Raw genomic sequence first — 15,521 nt, 5'->3', positions numbered from 1 at the left:
GTGGAAGCTTATAAGAAGAAAGGAGATCTTATTCATTCAAATCTCCTGATCAGATACTACATGCAAACTATGCTAGGTAGCAGGGACACGGAAATGAACAAGACTGAATTTCAGAACCCAAGGTTCTAACATTTTAACACAGAGACAAAATACACAAGGTAATTACTGATTGATGTACGTGATTTAAAACCAAAAATTCTTTAAATAGCTATTTATTACTAATCAAGTACTATTCTCAATACGTTAAGTATATTAACTTATTTAATCTGCAAAACTCTAGGTTTTTCTTACTACTCTATTTTGCAAATAAAGAAATAGAGTGATCAAGCAGCTTACTCAAGGTTACACTTGTAAGGGGGCAGAATTGGGATCTGAACTCAATTAGCATGCTAGCTATTCCTTTGCTATCAGCTATTATTTATATTGCCCCTAGAAATGGATAGCTTAATATAACAAAGTATCTAGCACAAGCAAACTTGTTATAGAAGTGGTCACCAAAAGATTAGGGATGTCATAGTTGGAAGAATTGTGAAAAGACACATTGAAGGTGTATGAAGGTGTAGATGTTTGCTACAAGAAATGTATTGGGTTAGGGACTTTAGTATACAATAGATTTTAGTTTTCTATACATTGTAAGTTTAAGGACAACCAGATGGAAAAATCTAAAGGCAAACTGGCTATACTAATCTGGAGAGTGACCTTACAGGGATAACCAATGTAGATAAAAGCGGAATAAGAAAAGTAGGCTTGGTATGAAATATAATGTAATGATGAATTCCTAAGAGTTAATTGGAGAGGTACAGGATTGAGAAAAGTCTACTCCATTTGGCAACAAGATTAATAGGAGATGCTTACAGGAAGTTCCTCAGGTTGGAAAGTGTGTAGGTCAAAGAAGCCAATTGAGAGAGGAGGGACAGGAGGGTTAGGAGAAAAAAAAGAGAATCAGAAGGAAAATCTGACTTTGTGAGAAAAAATTAGGAAACGGAACCAGAAACATAGATGGAAAGATAAATCTTCCAAGTATTCGCTGTCCTCAAGAATTAAAAAAATGTAGTAGGTAAATGAAAGAATTTACACCTTTTAAACTGTATTAGCCAGAAAGTTAGGAGGTTCAAAGGTGGAAAATATCTGAGTCACTAAGGAGAGCTTTATTTAGGCTAAGACTAACATCCACAAAGTCTACAGACTACAAAACTAGAGGTTTCTCTAGTTCTCTGCCTTAAATTACTGTATGGAAGTCACCTACTTGGTTATGTAACAGACTTAACATCTTTCTCAATCATTTTCAGATCTGGCTTTATTAGCTAGGCATGATGGTTTAGTTCTGTAATCATCACACTCTGGGAGGCTGGGGCAAGAGGAACCCAAGAGTAAAGACAGTCTAGTTACTTACTGAGACTGTTTCAAAATAAAAAAAAGAAAGAAAGGGCTCAGGATGTAGCTCTCTGTACCCCAAGTCCTGGGGTTGCGGGTAGAGATGGGAGAAGAAACCTAACTAAAAATGCCAAGTCAAAATTTAAAAAATTAGAGATTAGGACTACTAGAGAACTAAAAACAGCACAGCACAGCACAAAACAAACCAAAACATAAAACCTCTCTACATCTATCTTAATGTATAGCAAGGATCCCTAGTTTAGTTCAAAGCAGAAAGATATGAAAGTTTTTTTTTTTTTTTTTTTTTAATGAAAGCGTTTTTAATAAAGAACCAAAAGAGAAGGGGCAAACGGCTAATGGGACCAAGAAGGCCATGCTTAGCATAGAAATCAGAAGTGGAGAAAGGGCTTGCTCTACTTTGAGGACAGGATAATGTCAGTGTACAGAAGATGCTAGAGAACACAGTACTCCGAAAACTGACGCTGGGAGCTATAAAGGAACTCTTTGGCAGGGCAGGAAAAGATTCAAGGTGAACACCAGCAAAATTGGTAGTGGGTAATGAGCCAGGGAATCACCAAAATTCATGAGCTCATGGGAGAGACCCACAAAAATCTTAGGAAATCTTGGCAAGACTGAAAAGGATCAGACTGACAAGTGAGGGAAAAAGACAATGCTATAAATCAGGTCCATTATTGTAATACTGTACCTAAAGGCCATACTAATTACCTTAAGTAGCTAAATCAAAATATAGTAAGAACTCTTGGCATATCATGAAATCTCTTAAAGGGCTACTTGGCAGGAGGGTGGAGTAGAGAAGGGGCAAGGGACTTGTCTCACCATCTGACCAAGGGAGATAAGTAACAAAGAACATTCAAAAGATTTATATTTCTGGAAACTGAGCTAGCTATAGTTAAGGAGCATGCTGGTCAAGCTAATGGTCATGTAACAAGAAACAATACAGATTTTTTGTTTCCATATTGTTGGATTAGATTGTAATTCATTCTTTAAATACTGCATTATCTACTTAAGAAAAGCTTTTTAACTATGGAGCCAGCTATAGGTAATTAGGAGAAACATATGTTTACTATTCTTAACCTCAGAGTTATCTAAAGATAATGAGAAAAGTGTATTACTTCTCTAATTAAAACTATCAAAATATATTATCAGGAGTGAATAAGATGTTGTATAGTGAAAAATTTATTGTTGTTTTTTTGGAAGGTAGCTTCTAAATCCTCAGAATTTCTGGAGTCATGGAAGTGTCCTGAGTTTATTTAATGAGGTGACTAATGGTGGGCCTCCATATAGTTCAAAAAGATGATTCAGGATGAGTTTAGGCAGAAATAATAATCATATGATTAGTGTTAGGATTTTTACTCATGCGATAACCAGCCTGACCTCTAGGGAGAAAAATGTGACTGAAGAGGGAATTCAACTATGAGGCCAACAATTCAATCACACTTATAGAAGAAAATCCTAATAAAAACTCTGAATAGTGGGTCTTGGGTGAGCTTCCTTGACAGGACATGCTTTGTATATTGCCAAAGGGAAAGAATGAGTTCTGCTCCATGGAGGGAAGACAGTATTGACCACCTTCCATGACCTTGCTCTTTGTGACTCTTCTTTTGACTGGTCCTGATTTGTATCATTTTGCTATAATAAAATTGCAACCCTGAATTTAGCACTTTCCTGATTTGCGTGAGTCATTTTAGCAAATTATTAAACATGAGGGGAGAGTAGGTATCACTACATTTTTGGCCAGTTGGTTAGTAGTGAGGGTGAATGGTGTTGGAAGTGAGTACTCTTGTGTGGGAGTTGTCTGGAACTACCTCAGGTTTGTTGATGTCGGAAGTCAATACAGTAATCAACATTTTGCATACCTCAGCCTCATTCATTATGTTCTTTACTAATACATTCTGTGCCAGGTACACAGCATAACGTGGTTTGTAGTTCACAACTCATAAATAAAGGTGACTATCATCTTAAGTATAATCTTGGTTTCTTTACTGTATTTATTCACTTACTGTCATCAATAAGTGAGCATACACCTTTCAGACTTCAGTTGATAGGCCGTCCTGTAAGAAAACCTCACCTATCAAGGTAGTTCAGCCTTTAGACTCTGATATGGTATATGTTTCAAAATCTATTTCTCTTGATACTGTTTTCTCTGTATTGACAATATAATGAAATGAATTTATATAGTCTTAAGGGTACAAAGTTTTATCATTAAAGAGTCTTTGCTGGGCTCCAGCCACCTTTTTCTAATCCAGTCATAGGGTCTTTGATGGCTCCTTTTTTTTTTTCCTTTTTCACAGTGTCTCACTTTGTAATTTAGGCTGGTTTGGAACTCCTGGTGATCCTCCTGCCTCAGCTATGAGTGCAGGGATTACAGTGGCTTAATATATTTTATTAACTTCATATTACTTAGTATTTCAGTCAGTAGATCTTAACACAATCCAATTCCTTTTCATGGCCAAACTGCTTCCAACATAGGATTTTAATTTAGGCTATAACTGGCAGATAATCCATTTTATAAGTACTAATGTACACTCTTCACTTGAATCATCAACTATTTTCTTCCTAACAAAGGATCAAAGGCTTCTCTAGAAAACACCAAGGGATTAATGTTAGAGGAAAAAGGCTCATAAAGGTTTTACTTGTTCTTTCAAAGACCATTTCAAGGTTAACAACATGTTGAGGTAGTTAGTATAGGTGTTATTTTTCAGTTGCTATCATCTATCCTCCTACTCTATATAAAGATGTGTACAATAGTGCAAACAATCTTACAGTGTGAAAGTGCTACCGAGTATGGCTAAACATTACTCAGAAGCTCAGTCTCTAAGTTCACACTAACTTCTTTTTAAAGTACTTAAGATTCTATCCAATTTATTGGCTCAACTTCTTATGGCTTTGCAACCTGAATGAATAAATTCAAAGGATCTAACACTTCTCAAATTTGATAGCTTTCCTCATTTCCTAGCTATGTCTACAACATCAAATTGTTTTAGAAGGTATTAACACTTAAAAGTTTCTCTTGATTCCTTTTACAATGAACTCATATACTCTTTAATTTTTGTTGTTCACTTTCTACTTATTCAGAGAAGCTGTAGTTTAGCCAGCACTTTACATATAGTACCAGGATAATAAAATGTTCTGTTTTTTCTCTCTGTTGTTCCCATGTGGAATTCAGACATCTGATGTGCTTGGTAATCAGTCACTACTCTTTCAGCAATTGTGTGTGATGCATGTGAAGTGCCTACTATTGTAGCAGACAGCCACATACTACTTTTAAACATTTGAAAATATGAGAGAAAAATTTAAAATTAACACAGTCTGCGGGGGAGGAGAATAAGAAGTCAATAAGAAGCTAAGAACTCTTGTGAGTTGGTGCCATGAGTGGGCTGCCTGGGGGACAGCCAGATACCAGCCTTCTCTTGGCAATCAGTGCCATTCACAGACTGGGGGAGGACAACAAAAAGTTACAAGAAGCTAAGACCTCCTTTGAGTGGATGTCATCTGCGGGCTGAGTAGGGGAGAGCCAGGCATCAGCCCTCTCTAGCAGGCAGGCAGGGAGACGATTAGTGCCAATATTCCTTCCCCCTCCCCATAAGCAAGCAGCTGATCTGGAGAAACACAGGCTGTGTTGATAGCTAGTGAGGTAAAATACAATTTAGTGCCTGCAGTGTTTAGTGTTTCACTGACTTTGCAGTCCTAAAGCTGGTGGTCTGATCATCTATTCAGAGAATAACAATACGCAATGTACTATATATGAGGGATCTCCTTCTAAAGATGGTGGCTATTGTTATTTCCTATTATTTGTTTCAAAATCCTGTATCATTCTCATTGTTTTGTTTACTTGGGTTTTGTTCTGTTTTATCTTGATTTTGTTGTATCTGATCGTATGGGCAGCTATTTCAAAGATAACAAGATATATCATGGTAGAGATTTTGGATTTACTATTATCTTGTTTTGAAGTTCTGTATTGCATTCATTGCTTTGTTTTTATTGGTTTTATTCGGTTTCTGTTTTGTTTGATTCAACTATGTCTGAAGCTATGGGCAGCTACTTTGAAGACAACAAAAGGCATTATGGTAACCACGGTTGATTTCCTATTATCCTATTTTGTTTTGGGGGATTTTTTTTTTGGCTTAGTTTTATTCTCTGTAAAATAAAATTTAAAAAAATTAACATAGTAGTTCAGTGGTTTTAAAACACCATAAAGTAGTGATTATTTTCACAGGAATAGATTTTTTTTTTTTGGTCTTTTTCCTTTTTATTTGTACCGGGGATTGAACTCACAACTGCCTGCTTGCAAGACAGGTGCTTAGGAATAGATTCTTGTAAATTTTATTAACCCTTAAGATTTACTTCTCAGAAATGTAATAGTTGCACATATGCTTACTTATACATGTATGTCCACAGTTTTGCATGTACATTTAGGGCTTTCTTGATTCTCTAGAAACATGTCCCTATATTCTACTTAAGTATCCTTGTTAAAATGCATGAAACTGGAGATCATATTAAATAAACTAAGCCAGACTTAGAAAAAATATTGCATATTTTTTCTAATTCCTAGAATTGAGGGGGAAAAAAGATGACATGGAAGTAGAAAAGAAACAATTATATACCATAAGAGGAAGGGGATCTGAATAGAGGAAAGGTAAGCAAAAGTAATAGGGATGGATATGATCAGAGAATGTTGTCTGTATGCATGAAAATGCTACAAGGAAACTCAGTATTTCTGTAAAATTGACATGTATTATATATGTTATCCATATACATAATGCACATGAATGTATGTGCACATAAAATGCTTATTCATACAGTGCCAACAGATTTGCATAATATATTATGTAATATTATTCCTTACCTTTATATATTTCATAATATAAAATATATAAACTCAGGTGAGAAGGTGTGGCAGTAACTGGACTTTATTTTTATCTGCAGTTACTGAATTAGTGTTGCATAACTCTGGGATCTAGAGGAGCTTAGGAAAAATAAAAATCATTGCACAGGTTGAGTGTACCTTGTCTGAAATTGTTAGTAACAGAAGAGTTTCTTTTCACTTATGTTTCACACTGTTTACACACATAGCCTATTTTTCCTTTTCGGTTTTTCAAGATGGAATCTCATTATTTTCTTTGTAATTCATGCTGGCCTTGGGATCAGGATGGCTACTAACTCACAGTGAACCTTGTGTCTCAGTGTCTTGAGTAATGAGATTACAAAGCATGTAGCCATGCTCAGCTTCAACCTGTCCCATGAGATCACATATGGAATGATTTCTTTGTGATATTACACTGGTGATAAGGAAGTTTCATATTTTAGAGCACTGTGATTTTGTGATTAAGGATAGTCAACTTATATTTATTATACTGAAGATATCCTGGGTCAATCAGAATAAGGGTTGGTCAGCTATGTAGTTAGGACAAAAAAAATTTAGAAACAGTTTTTTTTTGAGTCCTATTTCATCTCTACTCTGTGCCTCTCACAATCAAGGATCTGACTATAGAGTAGTGAAAATAACTATAAAGAGCAGAAGAGGTATCAAAAATACAGAAAAAGAAGAGCTACATTTTAGAGGTGGGAGAATTTTATGTGAAAATACCATTTAACTGAGCTCTGAAAGGATTTTCATCACCCTTATCTTTTTTTCTTGAACATCTTATTAAATACCTAACTTTGTTATGCATGTAAAAAAGGGTTAATTTTATTCACTGTCAACACTGCTAGTCATCACAAAGTCACAGTACTATTTTATTTTTTTATATTTTTGTTTTATAACACAAGGTCTTTGTTGTATAGTTCTTGCTGGCTCTGAACTCACTATGTAGCCCAGTCTGACCTTGAATTTGCAGCAATCCTTCTGCCTCGGCCTCCTGAGTGCTGAGATTATAAGCATGGGCTATCATGTCCAGCAAATCACAGTAATATTAATATGTTATGCTGTCGCCAAATTTTTATCAATGTGTTTTACAAAACAGAATGAAAATATGACAGATGTGAGATTTCTTATTATGTAAACAAGTAAATGCTGAATGAATTTTTCTTTTTAAGGTTATTTGGTACTCAGATACATAACTAATATAACACATTTGGATAGTATCAAATGGTACAAAAAAACAGAAGTTTATCCATAATCTGAAATATAATTATGAAGTAGGATATTATCTCAAGTACTATGGAAAGTAAAAAATTTTTAATTGCATTCTAAAAGCTTGAAAAACTGATACAAAAATCATTTAAAAAGCCACTTCTCTTTAGTGGCATAACATGTATCTTGGGAAGACAGACAAAATGTTTTAAGATGATTTTAATATGTAATAATGTCAATCCAATTATAAGAATTTAAGAATTTTTAAAAAACCCAATAAAACAAAAATGGAGCAAAGGATAAAATCTGTTTTTTAAAAATGTATTTTAGAATGAACAAGGTTTAACATAAAGTACAATCAATAACTGTAAAATTAAAAACAGTAACAAGAAATCAGTCAACTTCCTAGACATACATATATGAACACTGTACTCTTATCACTGGTGTCAGAAGTTGAAAGAAACAGTGTGTGTGTGTGTGTGTGTGTGTGTGTGTATTTAAAAACTAGTTAAGATGGTTATATTACTGACTTCTTTGAGTTCAGTGAAGAGAAAGACTTGTGTTGGTATTGCTTGGACAATTGAATGCAGATATCTTATGCTCTGGGTGACTGACACCGAGGCATGTACCACTCTTGCCCCCTGATTATTGTGTTTAAAAAAAAATTTTTTTTTCTCCTTAAAATAACATTGAAACAAATAAAGTCAACTTCTTAGGTTCCTGTGAAAACCAAAAACCTGTGCATGAATGAAAATCTGGAGAATGTATGTGTGTGAGTAAAGCTTGGACAGCAAAGTGATGGTGACAGTACTGCAGAGGGAGCAGAGAGCAGAGAGGCAAAGAACTAAGACCAAACAGACAAGACCAGCAGCCAGGGAGACAGCAAGATATGTAAATTGGGGAAGAGAGGTAGGCAGAAGAATAGAAGAATAAAAGGGTGAGGGGGAAGACACAAAAAAAGAGGACAGAATGAGCAGAGTAACAATGGGAGAGAAAAAGACTTATGGGAAGGAAGAGACAGAAAAAGTGAGTCAGAGAAGGGGAGATATACACAGAAAAAGAGAAAAGGTAGATAAAGAGTAGTACCATGGAAGAGAGACAAAGCAGTATTAACAAAACCTTGGGAAACTAAATATAGACAGAAATCATTTAGAATGTCAACCTGAGAGATAGGTGGGTGGGTGGTTGGGTAGCAATCCTGAGCAAAATGAGAGCTAGAGAGGCAGAAAGCAAAATATAGAGGAAAGAAATGAAATGGAAAAGTACCCAAAAAAAGGAGGCAAAAGTGGACATAGCCTAAGTGAAACAGTTGTAGGCAAGAATTGAGAATATATGCTATTTATTTTAATTTTTTAAAGTTTTCAATATAAATCTTACAATCTGAAAAATTAAAAAGAAATTACAGTAGAATTCTGGCATTAGGCTGAAACAATGCATATAAAATATTCTAATTTTCATAATAGCTATTTATATCTTCACAACTCCAATTACTACTCTGGAATCAAAGAAACGAAAGAAAAGCAGTGATACTTGGTTTTTGCTAAAAGGCTATTTAGTGATTTTTTTCTTCATCTCTTCTAGAAAAGAAATGGATTAATTATTAAGAACAACGCAATTGTTTCATAACATGCAAGGTGGGATGCTTGCAAATATCATAGCAATTCCAAATTCTGTTAAAATTTCAGCTAATTGCAGGTAAAAAGCAAGTAAAATACTTAAAAGATACTACACATAATTCAGTTATATACTAACAGGCTTTCCTCCCTTATTCAGGAACATTCATATAGTATAATTCTGTTTTGAGGACTTATAAAATAACAAAGAAATGTCAAAGTTTTCAGACTGCATAATTAGAAATTACAGTTTTATAGCATTTGCTCTTTCTTGCAATGTAATATTTGATTATATTAATCATAGCAATGGCAGATCCAGGTTTTCCTGTGATAAGTACTTTAAAAGTTAAGCCATCTCTTCCCCAGAAAAAAACATACTATTTAAAAGGAGTTTTTTTCCAAAGGAAAAAAACGTCTCAATCACATTATATTTATTCCACAATAAAATTTAAAAACCTGAACAGGCCATCAGGTGTATCTATTTTAAGATTAGCTTGAAAAAGAAGTCATTTTTCTAATGGACAATTTGTTTTGGTATACACAAATACCAATAAATACACAGGTAAATCACTCTTAGCAGCAAAGTATAGTTAACTATTTGATATTTGAGAGTTATGGGAGAAGAAATCAGGGTTGTAGCTGAAAAGTAAATGATGACTAACCTTCATCCTATCAACCTAAATACATAGCTTTGCAAAAAAAGAAAACTAATTTTAAAATTTTGGATATGATAAGGATTTTATCAAACATATCCCTAATAAAAATTATGGTACTAAGTGAACATGAATATTTCTTTATATCTTTGATTAGCTTTTGTATACATTTAGCAAATGAATTAAGAGTCACATACCTTCATTGTATTGGTATTTGCTTCATCATACAGAGCTAATAAGGATGTACTTTCCATAGTATCTGCAAACTGATGCTCTGCATTGCTCTTCTACAGAGCTCCGTGCACACACATCCTGCCTGTCAGGCATTGGGAGTGCCTGCTAGAGAGTCTGAGGCACTTGCAGAAGACTCAGAGACAATAGAAAGTCAACAGCTGTATGTTGTGATGTCAGTAGCACTCTAGCCAGTCACCACCCAGAATATCTGAAGTGCATCAGAAGCTATATTGAGCCCTTCATTAGCAATTCAGAAGCAATGATGCGAAAGCCAAAAAAACTGTGAATGTGCAAAAACTGTCAGGATTTTTTGAGACTTCTTGCTATTAAAATACTGTTACACAATGATGCCTGATCTCATACTGATGTAAAAAGTTGAGATAATTGTATTTTTCTCTAATTTCCTAAAAAACAAACATTAGGAATGTAGCTATTGTTAACATACCTTTGACACTTTTTAGTATCACTACCAAAAGCCTTAATTAAAAGAACATTAAAAAAAAACTGTTGAGCTGGGTGTGGTGGCCCATGAGTGTGCAAGATACCTTAGGTTTGAGGGCAGCGTGGGCTACATAATGATTTAAAAAGCCTGAACTACACAGAGATTCCATTTCAAGATAAGATAAAATAAAATAAAAGCACATAATAGCATGACATTTTTGCATCTTCAAATGCATTAGGACTGTAATTCCTTGTTTCTTAATGTGCTTTTGCTAAAATTAAAATAGCCTGCTTACTCTGGCAAGAGCATTACTTCTTCACACCAACAGATGGAGACAGTGACAAAGATACATAAGACCAGACTACAATTTGGTCTCCTGTCAAGATGTTACAAGACAAGCAGTATTCCAAGTCAAATTTTTAAAACTTTAATGTTCCCTAACTAAGGGAAGATAAAATAAATTGAAGAAAATAGAAAAGTCTTTTTGTCTAGTGGGTAAAACTCAATAATCAGACAAATGTGTTGTTTGGATTCTGTTTCCTGTTTTAACAAAGATCATACTTTTCATAATCATGTAAAAATACTGTAAGTATCCTAGACAATGCTCATACATTACCCACACTATTTGGAGAAAACTGTTTATATCACTAGTCAGAACACTACTTTTCTACGTCACTAGAATTTACAGTACAGTCTGAAAATATTTTGTTACTGCTTTTTCAAAAATAGATTCTATTTTAGCCTTACAAATAGGTTTAGGTTATGGACACAAATTCACAAAATTTCTGACTCCTCAACAACAAAAAAGCGGTAAGGTAGTTAATAGTAATTTTGCCTGAGGTTTTACACTAACTTACCTAAAATTTCCAAAACAATTCTATGTGAACAATCCTTGATCATACTCTTCTCCTTTTTGTATGCAGGTATTTTTAAGAGATATAAAAAAAAAATCTTGCAGGGGATGATGGCACACACCTATAAAGGGGATCACTCACTGCAAGTTTGAAGCCAGCATGGGTTATATAGTGAGTTAAAGGCCAACCTGAATTACAGATCATCTCAAAAAAACAGAAAGAAAAGAAATAATGAATGTAAGAAAATAAATTCAACTTTAGCCTAAACGCTCAAAAACAAATTATTGGAGTCCTGAGTTTTCGATAAGTAGATTCTGCTTATACTGAAGAGTACAAATGATTTTTCTTAAAATTTTTGCTACTTATGAGAAACATAATTTCAAGGCAGCTCTGATTGAAACCACTATAGGAGGGAAAAACACCCCAAATGTAAGAACCAATTATAATAAAGAACAATTTTAAAACTTGCTTATTAAAACAGGATGTATCAGTAATTATTAGGTAAAAAAGATAATTCCCAACTGAATTATATAAACTGGGGCAATTAGATGACTAACAACAGAATTTTAACTGTCAATCTAATTACACTGCTGATAAACTTTCATTGACATTTATTTATTTGGTACTGGGGATTGAACTCATGGCTGTGTGATTACAAGGCAGGTGCTTATGCCGCTGAGCTAAATCCCCAGCCCCTGATAAATTTGCTTACTTTTTCTTAGAGCTCTTATGAAACTTGTCAAGTGTGACCTGAAAAAGTGAAAACAATATCTGAACCTGGTTCTCTCATGTATTTCTTCCCCCGTGCTCCCTTTCTTTTTTTTTTATTGAGCATTACTTCCTCACACCAACAGATGGAGGGTCTTGTGTAGTTCCAGCCTACTCCAGGCTGGCTTCAAATTTGTGAACTTCTTGCCTGAGCTTCTGGAGTGCTGAGATTATAGATGTGTACTACCATACACAGCTTGATATATTAAAGACATTCCAAATAAAAAGAGCAAATGATTACTATAAGCAAGGCACCAGAAGTGAACAAATTTTTTTTGTTTTTGGTGCCGGAGATTGAACTCACGACCTCGGCAGGCACTTACACCGCTGAGCTAAATCCACAGCCCAACAATTTTTTAAAAAGCAATTTAACCCAACTCTTAGTAGTAGAAAAATGAGTATTTTGCTGTCCTAATATTTATTTTTGCAATGATCATAAACCTTTTGGATCAAAATATGTTGTTGAACAAAATGTTCTTTGGTTACTAATAACTTTTAATTTCAAAGGTGTGTTTATAACCAGAAGACTGTATCTATAATCAAGTGACCAAATGTAACATCACCATAATCACAGAGGCTAACAGTTTACATCTCCTGATGGAATAGAGTGGGGAGCAATACTACTTATGCTATATTCCTCCAAAAACGATTAGTCTGAATCTAACCATGTATACAGTGTTGGAATGTTAGCTGTATAAGAAAAATGAAGAGAACAGAGAGAAAAAGCAAAATGATAATCCAATAATTTGGCATCAGGGTAGTGCTTGTTTCCAGGAACACTCCTAAGCACTCCTGTACTTAGGAGTATTACTTCCCTTTCAATTTCATTAAAAAGTTTGAGAAAAGTTTAGTAATTCATATATATCTAGGACTCAGTCCTAAAATTCACTTGGGACCAGAAGAGACCTAGAATAGTAAAAGCAATTTTGGGCAATCAGGGCAAGGCAGGCAGCATCACAATCCCTGACCTGAAATTATAGTACAAAGCTACTATCATAAAAATAGCATGATATGGGGGAAAAACCAAAACTCAAAAAATTGAAACAACAGACCCAAGGATCAATGAAACAGATTAGAAGATGTAGAAATAATTCCAAACACAGTTAGCTACTTATCTTACAAGGGTGCCAAACACCTTCACAGGAATACATTCTTTAATAAATGATGCTGGAAAAAATGGCTTTCCACATCCTGAAGATTAAAACTAGACCCTATTTTCACCATGCACTAAACTAAAATTGAAATGGATCAAAGATCTAAACATTAAAACAGAAATTCTGAATCTTCTGGAAGACACTGGTATATGCCAAGACTTTATGAACAAAACCCCAATAATACAGGAATTATCATAAAGAAACAACAACTGCGATCTCTTATTAAAAAATGGTAGAAATCCTTGTATAACAGTTTTAATATGTCTTTTTCATTTCATGTGTTTATAGGAGTATGTTTTGTTTTGTCTTACTTTGTTTTGTTTCTCCTAATATAGAAAGGATAGAGATACATGTTAAGATTCATGCATGTGTAGAACCTATAAATAGTTTATGAGAACTGATCTTATGACACATGATGAAATGAACAGATACTCTGAAGAAAAAGAGACACTAAAGTACCCAGGGCTGATCCTGGAGTGTTATAATGTGAAACCTAGCAATAGTATTATTCTTTGTTCAGAGTGATATTAGCCTGCTTGGGTTTGTTTAATCTCAACATAAATGAAGAGATGGATAACTGCATGTATGTTTAAGTATATAGGGTTGATAACCATATTTCTAAGTTTTTGTTGGATAGTTGAACAGAACTGGTTGCAGACTCACTGTTTGAATTCCCACTTTATATGCTCCACTTTAGTTATCTTGAATAACTATTTGTAAGAGGACAATCTGTAATCATCAACTGATTTCTTACTGATTATTTTTTTCTTTGAAAGTATGTATTATTTCTACTCGTTTTCTGTTTTGTTTAGTCTTTCTGTAAATTAAAAAAAAAAAAAAAAGACACTACAGTACCCAGTACTGATCCTGGAGTGTCATGATGTGAAATCCAGTAACATTATTATTCTTTGTTCAGAACAATTTTAGCCTGCTTTAGTTTGTTTAATCTCAATATAAATGACGATATGGATAACTGCATGTATGTTTAAGTGTATAGGATTGATAACCAAATTACAAAGTTTTCATTGGATAGTTGAATAGAACCGTTTGCAATCTCGCTGTCTGAATTCCCACTTTATATGTTTCACTTTTGTATCTTGAACTATTTGCAAGAGGACAGTATGTAAACATCAACTAGTGATTTCTTACTGTTTATTTTTTCTTTGAACATATGTATTATTTCTACTCATTTTGTTTTGTTTAGTCTTTCTTTAAATTAAAAAAAAAAAACAACTTTTGCATAGCCACACAAACCACCAACAGTGAAGAAACAACCCAAAGTATGGGGAAAAATTTTTGCCAGCCATTCTTTAGATAAATGAGTACAATCCAGAATATAGAAAGAATTAAAAAAAAATATCAGACCCTTAAAGTGGGGAGGGGTGGCACACATCTGTAATCCCAGCACTCAATAAGCTGAGGCAGGAGGATTGATCTGAGTTCAAGGCTAGCCTTGGCTACAAAGTGAGTGGCAAGTAGCCTAAAATGCATAGTGAAACTTTGTCTCAAAAAGACAAAACAAAACAAACAAACAAATCCAAAAAACAGACCACCCTCCAATTTAAAGACCCAATCCAAAAATGGGCATCTGAAATACTGACATTTTTTAAGATGAGATGAAGTAGAAATGTTAAATAATTATATGAAAAAATGTTCAACATCATTGTCATTTGAGAAATGCAAATTAAAACAACACTGAGAGTCCATTTTACTACAGAAAAAAATTGCTGCTTTCAAGAAGTCAACCAGTCAAGAAGTCAACCAGTAACAAACGCTGGCAGAGTTGTGGGGAAAAAGAAACCCTTCTCTACTGTTGCGTAAATTGGTTGTAACCACTGTGGCAATCAGTGTGGAGTTTCCTGAAAAAACTAGGATTAAAGGTTCCGTTCAACCCAGCTATTCCTCTTCTTGGTATCTTCCCGAAAGAATTAAATGCATCATACCACAGCAATACATGCACACCCATGTTTATACCAGCATAGTTTGTAATAACCAAATCTTGGAAACAGCCCAAATGCCCATCAACCGACAAATGAATAAAGAAAATCTTTTTTTTTTTAAAAATACAAAGTGATAGGATTATTTCCAGAGGATGAAAAATATTTCCAAAAGATGAAGAGTATAAAACAAAAGAGGCCTTTATTCTGTGAACATGGGGAGAGAGGACTGGCGCGCTGGCCGTTGGAATCTGGCCATCTCTCTCACGCCGACACGTGGCGTGAGGGAATATAAGTAGCCTAAGCGTAGGGCAGTGCCCTAAGGCCATTAGAGATGCACAGGTATTTCATTGGCACACATTTGGTGCCAGGGGCAGGTTCCGAAGGGTGGGGGGTAT

General features: G+C 34.5%; 1 protein-coding gene across 9 annotated transcripts in view; it reads right to left on the bottom strand.

Annotated features, from left to right (window-relative positions):
* Positions 1-15,521, bottom strand: part of R3hdm1 (R3H domain containing 1) — a 174,155-nt gene that overhangs the window by 100,518 nt on the left and 58,116 nt on the right. Inside the window, exon 1 of one of the 9 annotated variants that reach the window (XM_063259001.1) lies at positions 9,932-10,104. The exons of the other annotated variants lie outside the window; for them this stretch is intronic. The gene's annotated coding sequence lies outside the window, so the exon portion shown is untranslated. Of the gene's footprint in view, positions 1-9,931; positions 10,105-15,521 lie in introns of those variants that run through there. 9 annotated transcript variants of the gene reach the window in all.

This window comes from Cavia porcellus, unplaced genomic scaffold (genome assembly GCF_034190915.1).
Source record: "Cavia porcellus strain 051 isolate PalLab524CR breed Dunkin Hartley unplaced genomic scaffold, mCavPor4.1 scaffold_12, whole genome shotgun sequence".
In the NCBI taxonomy this organism is placed as follows: domain Eukaryota; kingdom Metazoa; phylum Chordata; class Mammalia; order Rodentia; family Caviidae; genus Cavia; species Cavia porcellus.
Note: the sequence above shows the minus strand (reverse complement) of the source record. Positions and strands in the feature narration are given on the sequence as shown.